Source organism: Cupressus sempervirens, chromosome 10 (assembly GCF_028749045.1).
Source record: "Cupressus sempervirens isolate cs-2001-9-10 chromosome 10, ASM2874904v1, whole genome shotgun sequence".
Taxonomy (NCBI): domain Eukaryota; kingdom Viridiplantae; phylum Streptophyta; class Pinopsida; order Cupressales; family Cupressaceae; genus Cupressus; species Cupressus sempervirens.
The window spans coordinates 246,842,562-246,869,801 of NC_143127.1; the positions used below are offsets into that span (position 1 = coordinate 246,842,562).

Consider the following 27,240-nt stretch of genomic DNA (forward strand, 5'->3'; position numbering starts at 1 on the left):
AATGGAGCCAAAACACACCATAGGGTGCTGAAAAGCCTATAACCCCATAGTTGAGACCCTCAAATCCTATTGTCAACTCATGAGGGTCATGATGGTGAACTAACCAAGCCAACTGCAGGACCCTAGTAAAAATGGGGACATTACAATTTTTAGTCAATCCATGCTTAGTCAAGTGGAATTTGCATGCACTTACTTCAATTGATGGTAGATACCCAATCTCTAGTTTGCATCCCTTGATGGGATTAGGGAGGTGTTTATTGCAAAATCATTTGGATATACCTTAGGAACTCGCACTAGGTGGGTGGAGTCACTGACAAGATTGCACCTAGTAGAGTCCAAGTTCATTCATACTTCTTGCATCCATAAGTAGAATAAGTAGAAGTAGCAGAAGTTAGTAAGTTTAAGTTTATGTCAAAAACATATCTTCATTGCACATTGTAAAGCTAAATCTTTAGAATCCAGTTGACAAGTCTTGAGAAACAGTATAAGGCACACTGTGAAGCTCGGATTATATATATGTTCTAGTTGACAAAATGACCAAAGTTGCACTTTTTTCCCATTTTTACCATGTATGTAGTAGCACGGATGGCTGATTTATTTTTCAAAGTGATCTTCAAATAATATAGGATGGATGCCCAAGGGTATAGTGAGTGATAGGAATAAGTTCCTTAGTCTCCTTTAGTAGGAATTATTCAAATTGAGTGGGACTTTAACTCCTTCCTAACACTAGCTCCCACCTCCAAAAAGATGGCCAAACAAAGATAGTGAACAAATGGGTGGAGGGGTATATCAAAAACCATATATGAAGACAGAAAAGAGCATGGGTGAAATGGATGCACCTTCAAGAGTACTACTAAAATTCTACATATCATGTCTATCAGGAGGTCCCCATTCATGGCATTGTATCGCTATGAGGCATCCAACTTCATTGGTTTTCTTTGGAGATAGTAGTGATAAAAAAAGAGATTTGTTGCAAGAAAGCCAAGAGATCATGAAAAACTTGAAAAACTTGTAGAAGGCACAAAAACAAAAGAAGCTCTGTGTGGATCAACGTCGGATACAAGTTATACAACATAATTTTGAGGTGGGTGACATGGTAAGTGTGAGGCTCTGACCATATAAATAATCTACTCTCAAGAAGAGTGGACCAGAGAAGCTAAAATCTAGGTTTTATGGTCTCCAGTGTTAAAGTTGTAGCTTCAATATTTATAGTATATATTATATTTATAATATAGTATATGTATTATAGTATATCATATAATACTATATATAATACATATATACATTATTATTACATGAATATGTATATATTGTGGAAATGATGATTTACCAATAACAATAATGTATAACGAATCAATCCGACTGAAGCTACAACTTTAACACTCCCTCTTAGCTAGGGACGATTTGTAGAACACATTATGTTCTCTAGTATATGAAGAGATATCATCTCAATATGATATTCAATTCACTATAAAGCTAAATTTCTCAACACCCCAATGTTTCTAAGAGGGTTTGAGAGGTTGTCTACAATATTGAGTTACCAACTAGTAGCAAGGTGCTTGATGTGTTTCATTGTCTATACTCAAGAAGGCACTTGGGCATGATGTTGGTCCCTCATCAAAGTTGCCACCATTGGATGACAAAGGGAAGTCGATTTTGATTCTAGAGGCCATAAGACAACATGGATAGTGCTCTTCAAAAGGTAGTCACAAAAGAATATATTGGCAAAAGGAAGAACTTTCCAACAGAGGATGCAACATGAGAGAATGAGAAGGTTTTGCAATGTAGAGATTTGGACTTGGGGACAAAAATTTTGGGCAACGGTGGACTATAATGTCCCCTCCTAAGCACTTCAACATGATGGGCTATTAGCCTATTCAACAAGTTTCTATATGATAATAAGTTTGGATTAGGGGACTCATGATAATACTTTGATACAACAATTTGTCAATAACAAGTATTTCATTGAGATGTGTGTAACAACCTTTTCTAAAGTGGATTTGGATGCTTTTCCCGTACTTACTATATGTAGTAAGTCAATTCCAAGCACCAACTAAGCCAGTTGTTAGTAGTATTTAGATTGATTTGTGGATTTTGTTAATGATGATATTGATATTTGATATAGACTAGTGTTTTTAAAAAATGATAAGTTATGAAGTTATGAAATTAAATTAACTATTTAACTTTATTGTCATTTTATTTTATTTAAATGTGGACAATAAGGGTGTCCCAAATATTAAAGTGAAGTGTTAATAAAGTTAAAATAAAAGATAAATAATGGACTCCTTGGCTGGCAATGGGAATCGGGCTGGATATAAAAGTTAGATTGGGAGCTCATTTCATTATGCTTGGTATTGATATTTCGAATAATTCATTGCTAGTCAAACTTGTTCACCCTATGGCTTTGTGAGGTTGAAAATCCTTGCAAGGAGCATCTTCCATGTTGATGGGAGACAAAATTTCAAGGATTAATTGATGGTTTCGTACAGGAATCATAGCTATGCTTTAATGGTGCTTTGTATCTTAAGTTTTCACAAAAGAAAATTGTTGTATCAGACTTGTGTAATGTCAATTGGTGAGTTTTAAGGGATATTGTATGTTGCTGTTGTTTCCCATTGTTGGTCCTACCATCCATCTAGCTGGCTCTACCATCTAATGTGTCACATGGAGTTTTCTGAAGATTCCAGTTAGAGTTTTCTATTGATTATTTAGCTTAGGAGTGGTGCATATCCTTGCCATAGCATTGCAAATCAGTTTTATCCTAGGAGTGGTGCATATGCTTGCCATAGCATTGCAAATCAGTTTTATCCACAAAGGAGATCTTTCGTTTTTTGTAGCATCCATTTTTTAGAGCTTGCTGGAGTTAGTTGCAAGGATAATATTTTATCAAATTGAATCAGATTTTCTAGGTTTGTAATGGCTTTGTAATGTAAATTCATGAGCTAGGTTGTTCTTATGTTCATGATATATTTCTTACTTCAGTTATGAAAACAACTATTAGTCCCAATATGTAAGATTTCCTAAACATTGTTATTTTATTGCTGCTAGTCAAATAAATTTTCAGCATCTCTCTTCTTCTATAAACACATTCAAACAGAAAACAGAAACAAGAAAAAAAAAAATTACACCCATGAACAAGGGAAGATCACATGAATATTCTGAACCAAACATTGTACATCATCAATAACTACATAGATAATCCTCTAGTTCTGTTTACTAGTGTTTACTGATCTCAATTTGCTTATCTATTTCGCATATGCATGTTACCTGTTATACTAGTAGAATTCATATCCCTTTTTTAAGTATCAATTTAAGTTTGCTCTCTTTATGAAAAAATGAGGGGGGACAGAAAGTAGGTGATCAAATGTTGATCATAATATTCAACATATAGCTTTATTTAGATCTCAAATTGTACAAGAAAGGATACGCATATACATTTCAAAGAAGCATCTTGAACAAGGTTTTGCGAAATTGCAGATGGATTTTATGGAGAATTATAGCTTCAAGAAAATTCATGAAGACAACTGTTCTGCTGCCAACCATATTCTCAAAACCACAGAATGGTTTCACCTTAATTTAGGAATTTAAAATAAATTAAGTTAACCAAGGTTAACCTTTTGTGCTTCAGCTCTTTTTATCTTGCTGCTTAAAGCAGAAGCTGCGATGATCAAGAGATTTCTGGTAGTTTTTTGCAAAAACACCGGCCCAAACTTTGTTAAACTCGACTTTACAATTGAACAATTCATCTTTCTTTTGCTGAAGACGCTTTTGTATTACTGGTAAAGCACGACTTGGGTTTCCATGCAATAGATCTAATAATTCAAGTCCATGATCACCATAAATCTGTTCAATGCATCTCAGATTTAAAGCTGCAAAGGCCAATTATTGCCACATTAGTGAGCAACTTCAAAGCCTACTATGACATGATTCTAACTTCTAACAGCAGAGGCACCAGCTCAGAACATACTCTACCTGTCAAGTGTTCTTCAATTTGGATATGATCATCTCCATTGATTGTGCTATTGTGCATCTTTTCCAGCAACTGTTGTATATTTGTCATTGTTGCTGATATGGATTCCATCAGCATGTCCAATTCATATCTGAAAGTTCACATTAGAAAAAGTAGTAAACATAAGAAAATCTTCAAAACTTCAGAGGAACGTTAAATCGAGTAATAAGACAAAGATAATAAAGCCAACTCATTGGTATATACTAAATGGTAAACATGGATAACAGCCCAAGAAAGAAAGTGGTACCTAGCATCAAGTAATAAATTAACAACCTTGTATGTAGTGCACAAGATATGACACTCATCTGGACTATAATTTGTTCATAATTATTCCCATGGAAGTCTGTAATATGTGGCTCAAAATCAAAATACATAGTTATACCTATCGTCCTCACAAAGAAAAAGACTCTCCTCATAAAGATTCTTCTCCATGTGTTTGAAAGAGTTATCCTCACTACCAGATGTCATGGTTACGCAACAATCATTCAATACCTGTGCTGCAAGCTTAGTGCTGTAACTGGCAACAGGTTTTAGGCACTGCAAAATAATGCAAATGACATTAATTTTTCATCTAATTTCAAATAGAAATTAAATATAAGTGATAGATGAGTTCAACTTAAGAATTCAAATTTGGTGTTCAATTTTTTTTATTTTAAAAATCTGCTCAAAAGTCAAAAGGCATGGCATTTACAATGAGAATTTCTGCGTGAAAAAATTGCTCATTGCAACTGGAGAATATAGTTATTTATCAATATCAAGCATCAATTAGAAAAACAAATATATGACAAGGTCACTTACATTCTCAGGTAGCAAACAGTAACTAGGCGTGCAATGCTCCAAGCTAGACAGACAAAACTCCGAAATTGGCTTGTTCATGCCTTTGCCTTTGCTTGAAATAGTTGAAGCATTGTTATTCAATTTATCTATTGACCTGCAAGGTAGATCATTATCACCATGTCTATTTTTACCATGATGTTGTTCTGTGTTTCTCTTGTTTTCTTTCTCTGACTCTGTCTTACTGAGCTTTTGTTCTTCTTTCTTGCAAAAGTCCCTTCCCTGCGGACTTATGTCTTCATCTTTGCTAGAGTTAGGTGATTCTTTATTTTTCAACTTATCCCTTGGCCTGCAAGATTGATCACAATCTATGTGTCTATCTTTCTTATCATCTTTCCCTGTGTTTCTCATGCTGTCCTCCAACTCTATATCGATGATTTCTTTCTTCACCTTCTTGCAAAACTCTCTTTTCTGCTGACCTATATCAGCAAAAATAAGTGCTTCAGGCCTAGAATAAAACTGTAGGCATTAACTGGTATGTATAAATATAAATTCTCAAATGTTTCAATGGTAATCATTACTAATAACTCCAGAAATGCTAATAATGCAATCTTGTAAGATATCATTGGCATGATAAAAGAATTCAACAAAAATATAAGGATCAAATGGTATGGTAGTCAAACATGAAGTTCAAATCATGGATCAGACTCATGGTCAGAAAAATCATTTAACATGATCACTAGTGAGGCATGCTGGAGTTGGGTAGGGGGAAACAAGTGACCTAGTTATTTTGTATCTAGAATAAAACGGTAGACATTAACTTGTATGTATAAATATAAATTCTGAAATGTTTCAATGGTAATCATTACTAATAACTCCAGAAAAGCTAATAATGCAATCTTGTAAGATATTATTGGCATGATAAAAGAATTCAAAAAATATATAAGGATCAAATGGTATGGTAGTCAAACATGAAGTTCAAATCATGGATCACACTCATGGTCAGAAAAATCATTTAACATGATTACTAGTGAGGCGTGCTGGAGTTGGGTAGATGGAAAACAAGTGACCTAGATATTTTGTATCTCAATTCATTTGAGTTGTTGCTAATATCCAAGAAATTTATCTGCAACTTAAAAAAGTGGTAACTAATTTGCAATAGGTAGTTAGTCAGAAACAACAGTTTAGCAATAAACCTAAACTTAGTTGAGAATCACGAAAGACAAATGCATTAATTATGCTAGCATTCTAGTGTTACTTACTCATTGAAGTTTCTCCATTAGATCCATGAACTTGCCTCATCAGTGTCTTCTCAGGCATCAAAACATCATATCTGCTAGTTAATGTCCCTCTATCAGGGCACTGATATATACCATCCAACTCGGTCTCTCTATCCTGTAATGATCTTTTTTTACTCCTGTCTCTTAACTTGCACATTGAATCCTCACTGAGGTTTTTCTCCTTATTAACATTCTTCAAACTTCTATTAGCTATGTCAATAGATGTTCCTTCAACATCTTCCCTTAAAGGACTTTGGAAAATCTGATGGTGGTCACTATTTGTCTCAACAGATTTTGGTTTCTGTTGCAAATCAAATATAAAGCACAATTTTAAGAAAAGAAGTTATTAAATGCTACAAACATTAATAGAACTGTAAATCAAGCTAAAAAAATTGTCATAACACACCTTGGCTTTGTTTTCTTTGTACGAATACCTGACGGACTTCAATCCAGAGACTTGTCCAGACGAATGCTGTCCATAATCTTGAAGGTGAGGATCATGAGAAGAATCCATAGGTTTTGGCAGATACTTAGTGAATTCCTCTTGAAGATCTTTGTGGTTGCGAAACAGGGATTTTACCTGTCAAAACATTAAAAAATAGATGAGACCTTATTCTCTTTCAAAGTTTAGCTTAATAGCATAACAAATAAAATCACAGCTGGGTTTCCTTTTTGTAAAACTTTATGATTGCAAAATAGGTGTCTTACCTGTTGCTTTAAATCAGTAAGTGATAAATCACCATTCCTCTGCATTTTCACCAATTGCTGAAAGCTTTCATAGACACTTTTATCATTTTGAAACCGTCTCTGGGCATGGCAAAGTGATTTAAATATTTCAGTATGTAAACATTCAAAATTGTTTTTAAATGCCGAAACCATATATCTAGTCAATCTTCTAAATATAATAAACAGCTTGGTCAACATCAAGCCTATTTATACTTCTTTGAACTTACCTTAATCTTCTGAGTATAAATGAAAGCCCGTTCAAAACTAACCCAGATTTTCTCCGATGGACAATCTAAAGAGGTATCTTCATATTCATAACCTCTCGGAAGGAAAACATTAAATCCGATAAGAAGAGAGTGGTAGCCTTCAAACACATCTTTTAATCTGTTCAACAGCTCATCCGTAACTCTGGAAAATAAGGGATAATTTCAGTAAGTGTGATGTTCATTAAAAAGAAATCGATCAGGGATTCCAAGGCATTGTTTATGGGTCGAAGTTTTTCACCAGTTGGCTAATTTCTTACAAATTTCCTAGAAAAGTATTTTTCCAACTGCTAACATTTCCTAAAAAGAAAAAAAAACATGTGAAGATTTCAAATAAATTTCATATTGCCCAAGATATGAATGTATAAAAAGTGTGCCTCATATTTGTCCTTAAAAATGGGCGATACTGCATATTTTAAACTACCAGATTCAGATCTAATCGCTCATTACACTGATGTGAAAAAGCGGCAAGCGTACCCGTGCAGCTTGAAATCTTTCATGAGTTGAAGAAACTCAATATACTTTTCCGTATCGTTCTCGAGAGTATCTTTGACTATCTTTAGATATGAGTAGGCATAATCAAGAACCCTGGAACTATCATCACTGCGAATCTCTTCAGCGGCCTTCAAATGTGCAACTGCATCTTCTTCTGTTACAAACTGTGATGGTTGATGCAATTGCGACCTACATCGGGATTTCAAAAAGATAGTCAAAAATAGACATTTTAAACAAACCTACTTCTAAAAACAGCACATATCTTCCGACAGATGAAACCCCAATCTTTCAACACCTACCATAAACTTGTTAAACTCGGCAGATATTCATTCAACTGGATAAACCCAAATTTTATACTCATTAAGCTAAAATTCAATTCATTTGGACTGAGAGATAAATTACCGTTCTGGCCGTTCTGGCCGTGGCCCCTCCCTCATTTTGCTTTCTTGGAAGGAAGTGATTCCAATTCAAAACCATCCACACTGAAAAGCCAAGCCGCTGAAACTCTCTGTATTGTGCTGTTTTAATTCGAAAAGATGGCGCCGGTAAAACAATTTAAAGAGAAATAAGGAGGGTTGCTATGGCAAGAATCAAGCAGCGGTGGACAAACTCCTTCAACGTCACCTTCAAATCGCAAAACTATGCATGGCGAGCTCTTGCGAGCATATGTGCTTTTAAATCACAAGTTCATAATAATCTCTCCGTTTTATTTATACTCTTGCAAACCTATTTTCATATGATGGGAAATTAGGTGTTGCTATATAAGCGGGGACGTTTTTTCATTGGCTGTAATTTGGACAAATAAATTTAGTGTCGGAAAAAACAGCTGCTCAGTCAGATAACCGTTAGTGTTTTACGAGGTGGCGCTTTTCTCAAGATCGGAAAAAGAAGTTTAACAAGTCTTTTTTAAAACCAAGTTAAAAATTATATATTATATATTATAATAATCGGATTGCATGATGTTAAATATAGTCTAGGACAAAGTCAGCCTTCGTTATTTTGATCTTTTCTTATATTAGAGTTTTTCTTATTTAAGAAGATGAGTAGCTCATTGTCTTTTTAGTAAATAGATTATGTATGTTCTTATTAGATGAAATGGTGTAAGATAGAAAAGTTTTCAAGTTATTGGTAAAAAAATTATGTTAAAGAAATCACTCTCATTAGATAGAATGGTGTAAAAAAATATGTCAAGAAATGATTTTTATCATTAGATGGAATGGTGTAAAAGATGAGAACCGTTTTGTACTTTCAATGATTTCTTCTATAAATAAATAAATAATGTCAAGAAACTATTATTAGATGGGATGGTGTAAAAGATGTGTCTCATATTTTTAGTGGTAAATAAATTATATCAAGAAACAACTGTCATTAGATGGAATTGTGTAAAAGAGGTGTCTTGTATTTTTAGTGGTAAATTATTTTTGTTAAGAAAAGACTGTCATGAAATGAAATTGTGTAAAAGATTTGTCCGATATTTTTAGTGGTAAATAAAGTATGTGAATAAACAACTCTCATTGTACGGATGGCGTGGTTGTTAACACTAGCTTATATATATATATATATATATATATATATATATATATATATATATATATATATATATATATATATATATATATATATATATATATATATATATATATATATATATATATATATATAATGCCAAGAGTCATCCTTCTCGAGGCACCTATTTTAATTTAAATCGTAATGGTTTTTTTGTGTTGGATACGATTTGAATTAAAATAGGTGACTTGAGAAGGATGACTCTCGGCATTATATATATATATATATATATATTCTAATTTTTTATTTTTGATAAAATTAGTATCGATTTATTTGTTATATATATATATATATAAGTTTAATCCTAACCCTAACTCTATCTCTAACTTTAATTCTCTCCCTAACCCTAACCTAAACCCTCTATAATCCTAAATCTAATGCTAATTCTAACCCTAACCCTAATTCTATCCCTAACCCTAAGCCTTACTATAAGTCTAATCCTAACTCTAATTCTAACTCTAATGCTAATTCTAACCCTAAATCTAACCCTAATTTAAACCCATATTCTAACTCTAACCCTAACTCTAATTCCAACTCTATCTCTAACCCTAACCCCACCCCTACCCCTAATTCTAACCCTAACTCTAACTCTAACTCTAACCCTCACTATAATTATAACTCTAACTCTAACTGTAACCCTAACACTAACCCTAACTCTAACCCTAACTCTAACCCTAATCCTACTCATAATCCTAATCCTAACACTATATATAATGCTAATACTAACCCTAACACTATATGTAACTCTAACTCTAATCGTAACCCTAATTCTAATCGTAAACCCAATCCTAATTCTAACCCTAACTCTAACTTTAAACCTAAATCTAACCCTAAAGGTAACCCTAACTCTAGCCCTAACCCTAACCCCAACTCTATTCCTAACTATAACTCTATTCCTAACTCTAACCCTAACTATAACTTTGTTCCTAACTCTAACCCTAACTATAACTCTAACTCTAATTCTTACCCTAACCCTAACCCTAATTCTAACCCTAGCTCTAACTCTAATGCTAATTCTAATCCTAACCCTGATTCTTACCCTAAATCTAACTCTAACTCTAACTCTAACCCGAACTCCAACTCTAACTTTATCCATGATTCTAACCCTACCCCTAATTCTAACCCTAACTCTAACTTTGACTCTTTTTGTAACCCTAACCCCAATATTAACCCTCACCCTAACTTTGACTATAAACCTACCCCTAATCCTAACCCTAACACTATATATAACTCTAATTCTAACACTAACCCTAATTCTAATCCTAATCCCAGCCCTAACTCTTACCCTAACCCTAAATCTAATAAGGTAACTTTAACCCTAACCGTAATTTAACCCTGATCACAATTCTATCTCTAACTTTAACTCTAACTCTAACTTGAACCCTAACTCTAACTCTAATTCTAACTCTAACTCTTATACTAACACTAACACTAACACTACCTCTAATTTTAACTCTTACTCTAATTGTAACCCTAATCCTAATGCTAATCCTAACCATAACCCTAACACTAACCCTAACCTTAACCCTAATGCTAACCCTAACCATAACCCTAACACTAACCATAACCCTAACTCTAACACTAATTCTAATCCTAACCTTAATTCTAACCTTAAATATAACCCTAACTCTAACTCTAACTCTAACTCCAACCCTTATTCTAACACTATCTCTAACCCTAACCCTAACTCTTATTCTAACCCTAACACTAACCCTAACTATATTTATAACCCTAATTCTAACCCTCGCCCTAATTCTTACCCTTACCCTAACCCTAACTCTATCTCTAATCCTAACTATATTACTAACCCTAATTCTAACCCTAACCCTAATCCCAACTCTAACTCTAATTTTAAACCTAACCCTAACCCTAACTCTCTTTGTGCCTACTCTCTAGATACACCTCATAATCTCTTTTTCTCTCTCTACATAAAACATGCCTCTATAAGAAACATAATATGAGCTCCTTCTTGTCTACATATATGCTCTCTCTCTCTCTCTCTCTCTCTCTCTCTCTCTCTCTCTCTCTCTCTCTCTCTCTCTCTCTCTCTCTCTCTCTCTTTCTCTCTGGGTGTGTGTATATACATATTATCACTTATATAAAAAAATATTATTTCTAGATACTTGTACATATAGGGTTAGGCTAAGGTATATAATTTACTAAATGATTAGTACAATCATATATAGAGTAAGAGTTATAGTTAGGATCCAAGGTTTACAATTTCATTTATATGACACTCAGTGTTATGGTTAGGGTTAATAAGTGGTTAAATATTACACAAAAATAAGGGACAGGGTTAAGGGAAGTATGAGATTTAGGTGTAGTGTTGGAGTATTTAGAGTACAACTATGGTCAAATTTGGGATATATGTTATACAAATGACTCAAATAGTGGAAAAATTAATTCATGAAAGGGAAGTTATAAGTCCCAACACAACAATTCAGATGATGTTAAAAGTATGAAAGAATATATAAGAGTCAATTTTATGAAAATTATTTCTCCATGATGATCCCTAACTCTAACCCTAACCCCAACCCCAACTCTATCTCTAACTTTAACTCTAACTCTAATTCTAACCCTAACCCTAACCCTAACCCTAACCCTAGCCTTAATTCTAGCCCCAATTATAACCCTAATACTAACACTAACACTAATTATAATCCTAACCCTAATGCTAACCCTAACTCTAACCATAACTGTTATGCTAACCATAATCCTAGCCCTAATTCTAATCCTACCTCTAACTCCAACTCTTGTTCTAATTCTAATTCTATCTCTAAATCTAGCTCAAATCCTACCTCTAAATCTAACCCTAACCCTAACCCTAACTTTATTTGTAACCCTAATTCTAGCCCTAACCCTAATTATTACCCTTACCCTAACTCTAGCTCTAACTCAATCTGTAACCCTAATTATATTTGTAACCCTAATTCTAACCCTAACCCTAATTCTAACTCTAACTCTAATTGTAACTCTAATTCTACCCCTAATCTTAACCCGAACCTATATAACCCTAACTCTAACCCTAATTCTAACCCTAACCCCAATTCTAGCTCTAACCCAAACCTAATTGTAACCCTAACTATAACTCTGTTCCTAACTCTAACCCTAACTATAACTATAACTCTGATTCTTACCCTAACCCTAACCCTAACCCTAATTCTAACCCTAGCTCTAACTCTAATGCTAATTCTAATCCTAACCCTGATTCTTACCCTAAATCTAACTCTAACTCTAACTCTAATCCTAACTCCAACTCTAACTCTAATCCTAACTCCAACTCTAACTTTATCCATGATTCTAACCCTACCCCTAATTCTAACCCTAACTCTAACTTTGAAACTTTTTGTAACCCTAACCCCAATTTTAACCCTCACCCTAACTTTGACTATAAACCTACCCCTAATCCTAACCCTAACACTATAGATAACTCTACCTCTAACACTAACCCTAATTCTAATCCTAATCCTAGCCCTAACTCTTACCCTAACCCTAAATCTAATAAGGTAACTTTAACCCTAACCCTAATCTAACCCTGATCACAATTCTATCTCTAACTTTAACTCTAACTCTAAATTGAACCCTAACTCTAACTCTAATTCTAACTTTAACTCTTATACTAACACTAACACTAACACTACCTCTAATTTTAACTCTTACTCTAATTGTAACCCTAACCCTAATGTTAATCCTAACCATAACTCTAACACTAACCCTAACCCTAACTCTAATGTTAACCCTAACACTAACCATAACCCTAACTCTAACACTAATTCTAATCATAACCTTAATTATAACCCTAAATATAACCCTAACTCTAACTCTAATTCTAACTCCACCCCTTATTCTAACTCTAATTCTAACTCTATCTCTAACCCTAACCTTAACTCTTATTCTAACCCTAACTATATTTGTAACCCTAATTCTAACCCTCGCCCTAATTCTTACCCTTACCCTAACCCTAACTCTATCTCTAATCCTAACTATATTTCTAACCCTAATTCTAACTCTAACCCTAATCCCAACTCTAACTCTAATTTTAAACCTAACCCTAACCCTAACTCTCTTTGTGCCTACTGTCTAGATACACCTCATAATCTCTCTCTCTCTCTCTCTCTCTCTCTCTCTCTCTCTCTCTCTCTCTCTCTCTCTCTCTCTCTCTCTCCATAAAACATGCCTCTATAAGAAACATAATATGAGCTCCTTCTTGTCTACATATATGTGCTCTCTCTCTCTCTCTCTCTCTCTCTCTCTCTCTCTCTCTCTCTCTCTCTCTCTCTCTCTCTATGGGTGTGTGTATATACATATTATCACTTATAAAAAAAAAAAATTATTTCTAGATACTTGTACATATAGGGTTAGGCTAAGGTATATAATTTACTAAATGATTAGCACAATCATATATAGAGTAAGAGTTATAGTTAGGATCCAAGGTTTACAATTTCATTTATATGACACTCAGTGTTATGGTTAGGGTTAATAAGTGGTTAAATGTTACACTAAAATAAGGGATAGGGTTAAGGGAAGTATGAGATTTAGGTGTAGTGTTGGAGTATTTGGAGTACAACTATGGTCAAATTTGGGATATATGTTATACAAATGACTCAAATAGTGGAAAAATTAATTCATGAAAGGGAAGTTATAAGTCCCAACACAACAATTCAGATGATGTTAAAAGTGCGAAAGAATATATGAGTCAATTTATGAAAATTATTTCTCCATGATGATGTGAGAACATTATATATTGTTGAATTTTTAATAATGCTAATGCAATTTTTATTGCAATGATTAAGAATTGTAATCAATAAATCTCCCTTTCATTAAGGAATCTATTTAGAGTTATGATTTTCTTTCTTAATTAATATATTTAGTAGCCACATATATAATCTATTAAATAATGACAATATAAACTAAATAAATGATTCGTTTATTTTAAATTAATCACTAACTTTAATAAAATACAAATTTTATTGATAATGTGACCTTCTTGTCTGCATCAACGATTAAATTTAATTATGAAACATTAAAAATATAAATATTTTGAAACATGCAAATATAAAACTATTATGAAACATACAAATCTAAACATGGAAACCAAAAGTATTTTGAAATATGCAAATCTAAAACTAATGTAAAACTAAATTGAAACATACACATTAAAAATCTGCAAAAGAAATGTATTATCAAATATCTAAATCAAAAAGTTTTTGAATCCTAAATTTAAATCAAACATACAAGGCTAAACTATATGAAACTTTAATCTACTCATGTTAAAAAACTCTAATTGCTCCAATAATCTCCATCTCTTCCTCCCTGCAAAAACACAAAATGAAAATGAAATGATTAGCATTTGTTTTATAATTTATGAGAGAACCCTCATATCTCCCAATAGATGTCTTTTGACATTCCATGAATTTGTGTCAAATTCCCCCACTCCTCACAAAAAATAAGCATGAATGTGCATGCAAAAATATATTTAACAAAAAGAAAATGTTTTATATTTAAAATTTTAATTAAGTTATTTCAACCCTATTTTCTTGCATTCTATTTTTTTGGCCTTATTTTTTCAGGTTCTATTATTTCAACATCCATTTGGCTTAATATTATTTTGGCTAGCTATTATTTTGAATATTTTATTTTATTTTATAATTCAATAATGCTAAAATATATACTAAATATATGATTTATCTACTTTAAATAAATCATTACCTTTAATAAACTATAAATTGTATTGATATGGTGGCATTCTCATCCAGATTAATGATAAAATTATGCTTTGAAACATGAAAATATAAATACTTAGAAACATGCAAATGTAAAACTATTTTGAAATATGAAAATCTAAAACTAATATGAAACATGCAAATATAAAAGTAATTTAAAACATTCACTTTTAAAATATGTAAATGAAAAGTATTATAAAATATATAAATCAAATAGATTTTGAATACAAATCCAAATCTAAATCAAACATGCAAGACTAAACTATTAAATGCAAGCCTAAATAGTTATGAAGAGAATTCTAAATCTAAATCAAATTAACTAAAATTGAAATCTAAATCAAAGTAGAATATTATAACTAATTTTGAATTTCAATTTACATCTACATCTAAATCTAAATGAAAATGTAAATAAAAAATAGAAATTTCACCTGCAAAAATGTTACTCCAAAACTTCAATCTACTCCTATTCAAAAACTCCAATCTAATCCTCCAATAACCTCCACCTCTTCCTTCCTGCAAAAACATAAAATGAAAATGAAATGGTGAGCCTTGGTTTTATAACTTTTGAGAGGCTCCTCATATCCCCCAATAGACGTCTCTTCACATTCCATGAATTTGTTTCAAATTCTCCCACTCCCCACAAAAAACAAGTATGAATGTGCATGCAAAATTATATTTAACAAAAAAAAAATCATATTGAAATTATTTCGCCCCAATTTTTTCAGGCCCTACTTTTTCGGGCCCTATTTTTTCGGGTCCTACTTTTTCGGGCCCTACTTTCTCAAGCCCTATTATTTCGGGCCTATTGTTTCGTTTGTAACTCTCACCAAATCTTTTTGATTACCAAATGACATTCCATATTTTAATTTCGTTTGTAACTCTCACCAAATCATTTTGATTGCCAAATGGCATTCCATATTTTAATTTCGTTTGTAACTCTCACCAAATCTTTTTTCCTTACACAGATTATTCATTGGAATATTCTTTGTGCTGGGAAGTGTTTCTCCCACTGTATATGCCTCTCGGCATAAAAATAGTGTAAAAGATGAAAAACATCACATATTTTCATGATCTGTGAAAGAACAAGTATGATTTACACTTTTTGTAATGGAGGAATGATTTGTAATTGTCGGCTCCTACTTTTTGGGAATTCTCGGGGAATTTTGTTTCATTACTCGAATGCACAGTTGGAGTTGTAAATTTGGTGTTTCATATTGTATAAGTCTCAAGATATCATTTTATGATGTTCTTATTGGTTTTCTATCAGCCAATATTGTAATAGGAGAACCTCTTCTAACTCTTCTAATTCTTTTCGTTGACTCTTTCAATCAAGTTATATATATATATATATATATATATATATATATATATATATATATATATTTTAAAAAAATTAAATTAAATTTTATTAATTATTGTAAAATCTTATATACTTTTATCTTTATATTTGAAGATTTTAAACATTAATATTATCTTAATATTTTAATTTTGAAAATAATTAGATTGATTAAATGAATTTAAAAATATTTATGTTAATTTCTATTCTAAATTTCATAAATTTCAAATGAATTGTGGAAATTTGATAATATTGATTATTTTGATATTATTAGTTATAAAAAAGATGTGTATAAAAAGAAAATAATTATTTTGATCAAATGAGTCATTTTAATTTATTTGAATTAATTTATTTTATAATTATATTATTATTAAATTTTATTTATTTTTATTAGTGTTGTATTTTGATAAAAATATTAATATTAAGATATTATATTTATTTTGTTATAAAATTATTTTATTTCTTATCTTATTTCTTATAAATAAAAGTTATCATTTACTTCAATTATTAAATATTAAATAATCTATAAGTTTTCAGCCCATTACCTATATATGTGTGTACATACGTACATACATATATATTTGCATACATATGTACATATATACATATACATATATGATATACATATATGTGTATGTGTTATATATATATATATGTCACACATCTCATCTCTCTCTCTCTTCTTCATCTATCTCTACCTCACTCTCAACATCACTTCCAATATATTGGTTCCCACTTTTCGGCAAACATTGACATTGAAACAAATATTTTTTTTTAAAATCACTTTTGAACATGTATTACTAAAAACTCTTAGAGAATTAGAGATGATGTAAACTAGTGATTTTTATGAAAAAACAACATTTTCAAAATGTCTAGTTTGACCAGCATAACTTTTTTTTAAATATGGTAATGAAAAATTTTGTTCAAGGCTAGAATAGTAACATCGATACCTAGCAACTCTAATTGGTTTCATTAAATTTTGCTAAAAAGTTGTAGAGTTTATTCAAATGGCAAAGTAAAGTTAACAACAATTTAGATAGTTTTTTTTTTTAAAGATATAATTTGGTTCATATAAATCAAAATGATTTTTTTCTTGTTTTGCCAAAAATGTAACAAAAATATCTTTGTAATGTATATTTTTCATAAAAAATTATCTCGTTTTCTATTTTTCCATAGAGATTTGTGAAATGGATAGACAATCTATATTTAATAAAAATAAAAATAAAACTTCACGATAAACACAATATATATACTAAAAGTATAGTCATTGGAAAGCTTGTTTAGAGTGCAACAATCTTGTATTTTTAGTTTCAAAATATGGTTTGAGGCCTCCGAAGAAAAAAAATTATTATAAATTTAAGAAATTTCATTCAATTTTTTTATTTTTTGTCCCTTCATGCAAAACACCCTTCATACTTTGAAGCCCTAAGTTGGAAGGATTTGTGTGAAGAGGCTTCGCACGAATCCCCTTGGAGAAAATTTTGTTAGAGTTTTTTTTTTTTTTTTTTTTTTTTTTTAAATGCGCCTGGTAAACTTTTTAACGTGACCGGTAGCGCTGGCGCGACACGCCCACCGGTACCACAAGTAAATGCTTTGACCTAGAGCTATGAACCAGTGAGGCCACAAACAGGGGACCTCATCCCTATGAGATTTGAACCTGGATGGCAAGGATAACAACACAACAACTTAACCATCACAACATGCCACTATTGGCAAAATTTTGTTAGAGTAAAGTGTTAATTTAATTTCATTTAATAAATGCACTTTACTCCCTTCTTAAGATTTTGTACCTTTTGCATTTCTATTTAATAATTAATTAGTAATTATTAAATAGCTTTTGCCTTTTAGGTTTCGATCTCCTTGTATAAGGATTGATCTTTTGTAATTATTTTGTATCTTTCCTTTTTCTGAAAATACATTTGCATAATTTTCAGAGGAAACTCTTGCCTTCTCTTGTCTTTTTCTTCTTTGTGATAGGTTTTTACATGCAGGTATTCATCGTGCTTTGTGGATCCGTATATCTCAAATCCTTCATGATTTCATAAAGATTTGGTTTATACTTCCTGACTACTAGGCTTTCACTTTCCAAGCGATGATCTCCCATGGCCGCTACGCCGCCAATTCCTCTGCTCCACTTCACCACAACCCTACCACCACCGGTGGCTCCACCGCGTCACTACTAGTGTTTGAAAAAAATATTATTTATTTTATTTTAAATAAATTTCTTTTTTGATGCATTTCTGAATGCCCTGTCATTTTTTTGTGATATCTTAAGCATACAAAGGTATTTTTTCGATCCAAAAGAAGCACCAGAAAGCTAGTTCTGAGACAGAGACAATGGAGTAGAAATTTTTGGAATTTTTTTCTAGATTAATACTTGTTTTGGCACTTGAAGTCTATTGATGACTTCTATCTTCTGGGGCCATAGCTTCTTCATTGTAGCTCCATTTTATGTTCTAAAAAAAGTGTTAGAAAGCTCTTCTCAAGCACTTTCCAGCTCTTTTTTCATTCCACCAGTATTTTATACCAGGTATTTGTGATTTATATCTAAAGCTTTTTTTCTCTTCTCTTATTTATGAAATCTATTTGTAAGTTGGGATTTGATTTATTGCATTGTGGGGGGCATTTTATTTTCTATTATTATATCAGTATATCAGAAAACTTGAAAAACCCTTTTTAAAACAATGATCGACACCACTTCTTCTCTAGAACTTCTGACCCCTCACAATTACCACACTTGGAAGACCTTGATGACTCAACTTCTATTGGAATACTTTAGAATAACTAAGAAGGGGGTGAATTAGTTATCCAAGGTTTAGATGTATAAATAAAACTTTTCACAGCTTAGTGAACCTATAAAACATTTATACTCATGCATGCATCCATAAGATTATGCAATCACTTAAAACTTGTAGGTTGCTATCAAATCAACTTGCAAAAATGTAAACATGAAACATAACAGATTCATCAACACACTTGACACAATGATTTACATGGAAACCTAATTTGGGAAAAACCACCAGTAACATGCTACTCTTTTCGCTCTCTTAAAGCAATGCACTATGAAAGGCCAACCCTGTTAAAGGTTAAAATACACACTATTAAATGTGACCTTGTTAAAGGATTTCAATCACCCTATTAGGAGTGAGCCTTGTTAGAGGCACACTATTAAATGTGACCCTGTTAAAGGATTTCAATCACCCTGTTAGGAGTGAGCCTTGTTAGAGGAATTTAGACCATTCACTTGGAATGTCACCTGATTAAAGGATTTACAAATGACTGTTAGGTCAACCTTAATCCAAAGGATTTACCCTAGACTGATACAATTGTTAGAGAGTAATAGTAAAGCTTTGATCTAATACAACATACAACTTTATTTGCAGATTACAGATCACTATTCAGTCCTCAATTTTGCTTGGCCTTCATATTGTGTAGCTCTGATAGCTTGTTCATCCTTCAAGCATTCATCTTCTTAAGTCATCTTGCTTAACATGCCATTGCAGACTCTTCTCTTAGGTCACCTGATGAAGGAAAGCCCTTGACTCATTGTCTCCCTTAGGTTCTCGCATATGAAAACCTTGCTTCATGACTAGCCATTCCTATAAATAGGACATTAATATCTTTTTGTTGCTCATTCTCCATTATCCAATTTAGGGTTTGGATGGATTAGGTAGGATACAATGTATCTACCCCATATCCCATATCTCTTCTAGAAACTTCTCCTAGAATCCACTTTGAATTTGCCTAAAAATGATTTACCTTGAATTATATACCACCAACTCATCAACCTTATCTTCCACTTGGTTCACATAATCCAAGAAAACAAACTTGTTGGCTTAGATCCATCAAATTTATGATCTTTTAAACAATGCAGCAGCTCGGCATTATCAAGCTTCTAATGCTCAACACATATTATGTTTCTCGACATCCACTGTGAAATCACTTGACACGAACTAAAGTTTATTGGTGCTCAGCATCAACTAAACTTTACTCAGCATCCATTGTTATGTTTAGCATACACTAGAAACTTTTACTCCGCTCCAACTAATTTTTTACTCAACTTACTGTGTCTTTACTCAATGCCTACTATCCACTTGGTCAAGTTTGGCAGACAAACTTTGTGTAACTTGTTCTTCTAAACTTTCTTAATGTAACCAGCCTTTATATCCTTAAGTAGATTATCAATACATCATGTCATCACTGTCTTAATTGATTCTTGTCCTTCATTACATAATCATAACTCAACCTTTCCTCTAGGTGTTGTTGCATCTTTTAATCAAATCCTCTTCATTAATCAAATAAGTGATAGTACTTAAATCTTTTAAGTAGTTGTCTTACCAGCAAATAGCAATTTTGACATCAGTGAGAAAACAATGATTGAAACACATAGTCTTCTTCAACAATCTCCCTCTTTCAATCTATTTTCAACAATCTCCCTCAACAATGATCTTTTCAATCTAATCTCAACAATCTCCCTCTTTGGGATTAATGACAAACCAAAATAATCAACCAAATCAACCAAATGATAAACACCTTGTTCAACCAAATTGACCAGGTTAAAGTAGTGAGACAATACCAAAAAGAAAACTTGTATTGAAATCTCTCCCTCTATCAGCAATGCCCATCTTCTGAATAGGTTAAAAAATTCTTTCTTATAACTCCCTCTTACTATATCTCCCTCTTACTAGGTAAATGTTAGGATTTCTCTTTCTTTGCTCTCCTGATCAACAACTATCTCCTTTAGCAATTAACTCCTACTTAGGATCAATAAACTCTCCCTCTTTGACAACAATGCCAAAGGCTTGTCATCTTTAATGTATGATAGATATAAACCTTTTTGGTTTCTTCAAATTCTCCCTCTATCACCTTGCTACATATCAACATCAACTTGTTTGATGCAGGACACTCCTCTTGTTAGTTAGATAGCCTTAGATAGTGGTATCACCCCTAGTTTACCTCTTAAATACTCATGAGCATCCTTCGGCAATGTTTTTATGAAGATATTAGCAATTTGTTCCTTTGTGTTGACATATTCCATCTTCACCTCCTTATCTTGAACTACTCTCTCAAGTAATGATACTTGATTGCAATGTGCCTAGTCTTTGTGTACATCACAAGGTTCTTTGATATATTGATAGCACTTGTATTATCACAATAAAGTATCATTGGTTCTATGATCTCTTCCTTCATACCGTTGAGTAGTTGTTTGATCCATACAATGTTTGTACAATTTATAACAACATCAACATATTCAGCTTCAGCAGTAGATTGTGAAGTGCAATTTTGTTTCTTGCTAGTCCATGTAACTAGTCTCTTGCCTAAGAAAAATTCTCCTCCATTAGTGCTCTTTCTGTCATCAATGTTTCTAGCCCAATCAACATCAGTGTAGGCTCTCAATTCAAATTTTTAATTCTTCTTATAGTATAGACCAAACTCTTCCATTCCTTTCAAATATCTCATTATTCTTTTTACAACCATCAAATGATTCTCCCTAGGATTAGCAAAGAATCTTGCAACTATCCCTATAGATAATGCAATATCAGGTCTACTATGTACTATATATTGTAATTTTCCAATCATAGACCTGTACAATGTTTGATTCACCTCAACTAAATCATCATTCTTTCACAACTTGTGTCATGTTACCATAGGTGTACTTACTGATTTGGAATCCTCCAATCCAAAAGTTTTCAATATTTCCTTGACATACTTTGACTGATGATGTATATACCATATTTCATCTGATGTACTTGTAAACCCACAAAGAATTTGATCTCTCCAAACATATAAATCTCAAATTCTTGCTTTATCTAATTTGCAAAATCCTTACATAAAGCATCTTGACCTCCAAATATGATGTCATCAACAAAAATTTTAGATAACAAAATACCTTTTCTTTTCTCTATCTTCATGTACAAAATGTTGTTATCATTAATCCTTTCAAATCCAATCTTCACAAGATAATTATGAAGTCTCTCATACCATGCTCTTGGTGCTTGTTTCAAACCATATAGAGCCTTGTGTAGTCTATATATCATGTTTTTATTTTTAACATCAACAAAACCTTCTAGTTGTTCTATGTAAACTTTTTCCTCTAATATACTATTTAGAAATGTAGATTTAACATCCATTTGATAAAAGTTGAAACCTTTGTATGCAGAATAAGCAATTAAAATTCTTACTCCTTCCAATCTAGTAATAGGAGAAAATGTCTCTCCATAGTCAATTCCTTCTTCTTGTGCATATCCCTTGCAAATTAGTCTTGTTTTGTTCCTTGTGACTTCACCATTTTCATCTAGCTTGTTTCTAAATACCCACTTAGTACCAATCACATTTTTGTCTTCTAATCTAGCAACTAAACTCCATATTTTTCTTTTCTCAATTTGTTCAATCTCTTCTTCCATGACTTTGCTCTAGTCATCATCTTCTAATGCATCTCTCACTAATTTGGGTTCCTTCATGCTCAACAAACATGTATCACTTCTTAATATGTTTCTTTTCATTGGTCTAGAATCTTTATCTCCAATGATTTGGGCAGCAAGATGATGTCTTTTGACATACTTAGACAATCTTGGTTCAACTTTGGTTTCTGCATTTTTTTATTTTAACTTCAAAGTCACTTTGTACATCTCTGTCAAGTAGCTCAGCATCTCTTTCATGTACACTAATCTTAGAATCAGAATGTGCGTCCACTTCATTTTGTAACTTGGCATTTGTATGTAGCTTAGTTCTTGAATGCAACTCGACATTCGTAGGGTGTCAATCAGTAGTCACTGAAACTTGTTGTTGATTTGTAGCTTAATTTGCAACATCTTCATTAGCAGGCATACCTTCATAAAAGTATACAAATAATTTTTATTCTTTTGGTTCCTTCATAGGCTTAGCCTCATATACCATTGCATATTCATCAAAGTTCATATTTGCACTTTTCATAAATTTGTTAGTGTTAGTATTTAAACACTTATAAACTTTACTTCTTGTGGAGTATCCTAGGAATATACCTTCTTCACTTTTTGCATAAGTTTACCATTCCTAACATGTTTAAGAATGTAACATTTACTCCCAAATATCTTAAAATATTTTACATTGGGTGAGTATCCATACCATAGTTCAAAAGGTGTTGACTGAGTACCTTTCTTGATTTGCACACGATTCAAGGTATAGACAACTATACTTACAGCTTCTCTCCAATATTTCAAAGCAACATTCTTCTTCATCATGAGTGTTCTTGCACAATCCATTATAGATTTGTTCCTCCTTTCAGCTATTCCATTTTGTGGAGGTGTTCTAGGGGCAGATGTTTGTCTTTTAATTCCTCTATCATTACAAAACATTTCAAACTCATTTGATGTGAATTCTCCTCCTCTCTTTGATCTCAAACACTTTAAGCTTTTACCTATTTCCTTCTCAACTCTTGCTTAAATACCACTTAAGAATTTGGAAAGCATCAGATTTCTGTTTCAGAAACATAACTGTCATCATCCTAGAATAGTCATCAATAGATAGCATAATGTACTTATCTCCTTTGTAGCTTTGCACATCAATTGGTCCACACAAGTCAGTATGAACAATCTCTAGTATTCCTTTAGAGGTATGATTTTTACTCTTTAAAGTTGACTTTGTCATTTTGCCTAACTGACATTGTTTGCACATTACATTATCAGGCTTCTTCAACTTAGGCAAACCTCTAACTTTCTTCATGTTATTGATACTAACCAAGTTATCAAAGTTAACATAACATAACCTCTTGTACCATAGCCATACTGTTAGGTTTATTACATTAATTAGGTTAGTTTTTGTGTTTAGGTTAGATAAATAAAATCAGTTCAATATATAGTTTTGGGAAGTTATTCCCATAAGAAATTGTTGTAAGGGAAAATAAAACTATATAAAGATGCCCAGACATCAATGTAATTGATTCAATATTATTCATATCATTCCAATATTATTCAGTATTGTTTCAATATCATTTTCAGTATCAAGTCTGTGTGTATTCGAATGATCTGAATCAGTAGTTTCAACATTTTATATTTTTGCCTTTTCATTTTATATTTTCAGTTTCACATTCTTTGGGCCTGTTACAGTGGTATCAGAGTAGGTTGCTCAATGGGGAGAAGAGTTCTTTTAATGGATTTTGGATGACCAAAACCCTATTTTATGTGAATAAAATAGGAGGCTAGAGGCAATGGAGGTTGGATGATTTTTATCATCTCAAGCTAACTTCTTGCTTAGAGATGATTACTGCATGAGAAGCCACTATTTGTGTCCCTGTAAAGTTGGGGCTTGGCCAATTCCTCCCTAAAGATAAGAGGGGAATTGATAGATTTGTGTCCTTGAAGAAAAGAGGCAGCTTAGGTACATGCTTCTCCTTCTATTGAGTAAGGGGGGGCAGGATTTCAACAATGGCATTTGAGACACTCGGAGGAGATGTCAACTTTCGGAGGAAAGGCGTCCAGACATATTAGTGGTGATTGTTTCTACGACACTTGAGGAGGAGTTAGACACACTTGGAGGAGATGTGGACTTTTGGAGGAAAGGCGTCTCATGTGCAACACCAAAGGAGGCAACAGGCACACTCCATGGAGATGTGAAATTATGGAGGAACTATGTCTCATTGAGTAAAAGAGGTAGAACAATGTTTTTATGAGGCCAACTTCAGTATTTGCAATTTGAAGTTGGGATATGAGGGCAACTTCAGGATTAAGATTTGAAATTTGAAGTTGCGGACTACTTTTAAAGATTGGTGAAGGAGCTCAACTTCAGGATTAGGATTTACAATCTAAAGTTGCAGACTATTTTCAAAGATTGGTGAAGGAGCTCAACTTCAAGATTAGGATTTGCAATCTGAAGTTGCAAACTACTTTCAAAGATGGAGCTTCATCAAAGTTTGTAATATTGGGGAAGGCTTTTCAATTTTATTGGATTAATGTAATAAGGTGGGGGGGGGGAATGTTGGACTTATTACATTAATTAGGTTAGCGAGAATGATTTTTGAATTAATGTAATAAGGGGGGAATGTTAGGTTTATTACATTAATTAGGTTAGTTTGTGTGTTTAGGTTAGATAAATAAAATCAGTTCAATATATAGTTCTGGGAAGTTATTCCCATAAGTAGTTGTTGTAAGGGAAAATAAAACTATACAAAGATGCCCAGACATCAATGTAATTGATTCAATATTATTCATATCCATATTCATATCATTCCAATATTATTCAATATTGTTTCAATATCATTTTTAGTATCAAGTGTGTGTGTGTATCCGAATGATCTGAATCAGTAGTTTTAGCATTTTATATTTTTGCCCTTTCATTTTATATTTTCAGTTTCACATGCTTTGGGCCTATTACACATACATCATCAAATTTTACAACAAGACAAGTAACATCCTCTATATCAAGATAAAATAGATTACTTCTAGTTTGATCACCCTTTCCAATCAGTTTCCCATTTGTGTCATATATCTTAACAATCTTGTTTTCAAACTCAACCTTACATCCCAAATTATTTAGTTGTGACACACTCAAAAAATTATAGTTAAGTCCTTAAACATAGTAAGCATTTTCACATAAAATCTTCTTTGTGAGTTTGGTAGAACCTTTTTCCTTTTATTAGACATGGTGCACCATTACCAAATCTTACACTATTTCCTACATAACAATTCAGGTTAATGAACTTAATTTTATCTCTGGTCATGTGATGTGAACATCCACTATCTATGATCCATCTATCATTCTTGCTCACACAAGTCACAAGTGTAGTTGCCTCATCTTCATTAGATTTGTCCTTCATTGCAACATATACCACCTCATCATCATGTTCAGTAGATTCTTCTTTTATTTCCTCTTCAACAATGTAGCATGACTTCTTGCCTTTATCTTTGTAACCCTTGTTGTCTTCATCTCTTCTGCTCTTGTACTTGTCACCACCTCTGTAGTTCTTCTTCTTTGGACATCAAGCAACAATATGACCAACCTCATTGCAATTGAAACAAATGATAGGTAACTTACCTTTGAACTTGCCTTTACCTTTGTGGAATCTTCTTGCCAGCAGTGCTTCAAGTTGTTTCACATCCTCCTCATCTATATCACTGTCACTAGACACATACTTCTTTTTTTTCTTCTTATTCTCAACAGGTTCCTTTAATGATACTTTAGCTTTTAAAGCAGATTCAATCTTGTCAGGTTTGTAATTATCAAAGTTAGATAGCTTAAAAGCAATGAGTCTACCTACCAGACCTTCAAGAGATAGTTTATTCCCTGGAATGTGTCTCAATTCTTGAATTGCAAAAACTCTAATAGCATATATAGGCAATAATGTCTATAAAACTTTGCTTATTATAGTATCATCATCTATATTACTAGTAGCTCCTCTTATTGCATTAACAACTTCTTTTATCCTTTCAACATATTGAGCAATATTCTCACCTTCTTCCATTCTCATATCATCAAACTTACCTCTGAGACTTTCAGATTTGGCTCTTACAACATTTGCATCTCCTCCATAGATAGTGGTTAGGGCATCCCACATTTTCATTGCACTATCAAGGCCTTTGATATCATCAAATTCGACATAAATTAGGGCAGAGGCAATTTCCAACATTGTCTGGTTATGTTCTTTCTTCTTCTTCATATCTTTAGCAATTGGGGCACTAACAAGATCAACATGCTCAAAAAAAATGGTAGATTTTGCATGATCTCTAAGTCCTCCAAGGTGTATCTTCATCAAAATTTTCCATGCAGGAAAGTTATCTCTATTGAGCTTAGGTACTTCTCTTTTTGACATCTTGATCTTTGTGCTTCTAGTACCTTCAAACTAGTCCTCTTAAGAAGATGGATCTGATACCAATTGTTGGAATACTTTAGAATAACTGGGGGGGGTGGGTGAATTAGTTATCCAATGTCCAAATGTATAAATAAAACTTTTCACAGCTTAGTGAACCTATAAAACATTTATACTCATGCATGCATCCATAAGATTATGCAATCACTTAAAACTTGTAGGTTACTACCAAATCAACTTGCAGAAATGTAAACATGAAACATAATAGATTCATCAACACACTTGACA

The 27,240-nt window shown here is 32.5% G+C and overlaps 1 pseudogene across 1 annotated transcript in view; it reads right to left on the bottom strand.

Annotated features, from left to right (window-relative positions):
- Window positions 1-8,268, bottom strand: part of LOC149533547 (paired amphipathic helix protein Sin3-like 2) — a 95,627-nt pseudogene extending 87,359 nt beyond the window's left edge. The window contains exons 1-10 of the transcript XR_016356789.1: window positions 7,950-8,268; window positions 7,530-7,736; window positions 7,017-7,197; window positions 6,772-6,870; window positions 6,470-6,643; window positions 6,046-6,364; window positions 4,808-5,262; window positions 4,392-4,546; window positions 3,973-4,100; window positions 3,615-3,869 (exon numbers count right to left, since the gene is read on the bottom strand). The product of XR_016356789.1 is annotated as a paired amphipathic helix protein Sin3-like 2 (transcript). The remainder of the gene's footprint in view (window positions 1-3,614; window positions 3,870-3,972; window positions 4,101-4,391; window positions 4,547-4,807; window positions 5,263-6,045; window positions 6,365-6,469; window positions 6,644-6,771; window positions 6,871-7,016; window positions 7,198-7,529; window positions 7,737-7,949) is intronic.
- Between the last annotated feature and the right edge of the window lie 18,972 nt (window positions 8,269-27,240).